This window comes from Musa acuminata, chromosome BXJ2-7 (genome assembly GCF_036884655.1).
Source record: "Musa acuminata AAA Group cultivar baxijiao chromosome BXJ2-7, Cavendish_Baxijiao_AAA, whole genome shotgun sequence".
In the NCBI taxonomy this organism is placed as follows: Eukaryota; Viridiplantae; Streptophyta; class Magnoliopsida; order Zingiberales; family Musaceae; genus Musa; species Musa acuminata.
This window is the reverse complement of record NC_088344.1, coordinates 1124280-1124938: the sequence shown is the minus strand read 5'-3', so window position 1 is coordinate 1124938 and position 659 is coordinate 1124280. Positions and strand designations below refer to the sequence as shown.

Sequence of the window (659 nt, the reverse complement as noted above, 5' to 3'; positions counted from 1 at the left end):
GCTGGAATAGCTCAGTTGGTTAGAGCGTGTGGCTGTTAACCACAAGGTCGGAGGTTCAAGCCCTCCTTCTAGCGAATAAAGTATTTTACCATATTAATAAATATAAAATTTATATTAAAAAAATAATTTTGATATGAAAAATGTATCCATAAACTTCAGATGTTGTTTTTGTAAAATATAATTGAGAATTATTTTCCTTCTAACAAATTATCTAATAAAAGTTATAGAAGCAGATTAAAAAAATATATAAATTTTGATATGAAAACATATAGGTATCAATTTATTATTTTTTTTTTGTAAAACATGATTGTGAACTATTTTGCCTCTAAAAATATTTTCATGATTTAATAAATATCAAAGTTACAGAAGCATGTAAAAATAAGTATAACATATTCATTATATATGAAAATATGTTCATAAATATCAGATGTTGTCTTGACAAAACCTAATTGTGAATTAATTTTTAGAAATGACTTTGATATTACTTCATTAGATACAAAAAAAAAAAACTATTGCATGTTAATTTTATATGAAAACATATTCATAAATATCATATCTTGTTTTGGTAAAACATAACTTGCATTATTTTTCAGACATGACTTTGATATGATCCATCAAGAATTAGGGCTCAATGGATGGGTTTGGGAACCCCATGTGAT

At 24.6% G+C, this 659-nt stretch overlaps 1 non-coding gene across 1 annotated transcript; it reads left to right on the top strand.

Moving 5' to 3' along the window:
- On the top strand, positions 1-74 carry TRNAN-GUU (transfer RNA asparagine (anticodon GUU)). The gene has a single exon. It is a non-coding gene; the product is annotated as a tRNA-Asn (tRNA).
- The last annotated feature ends 585 nt before the right edge of the window (positions 75-659 follow it).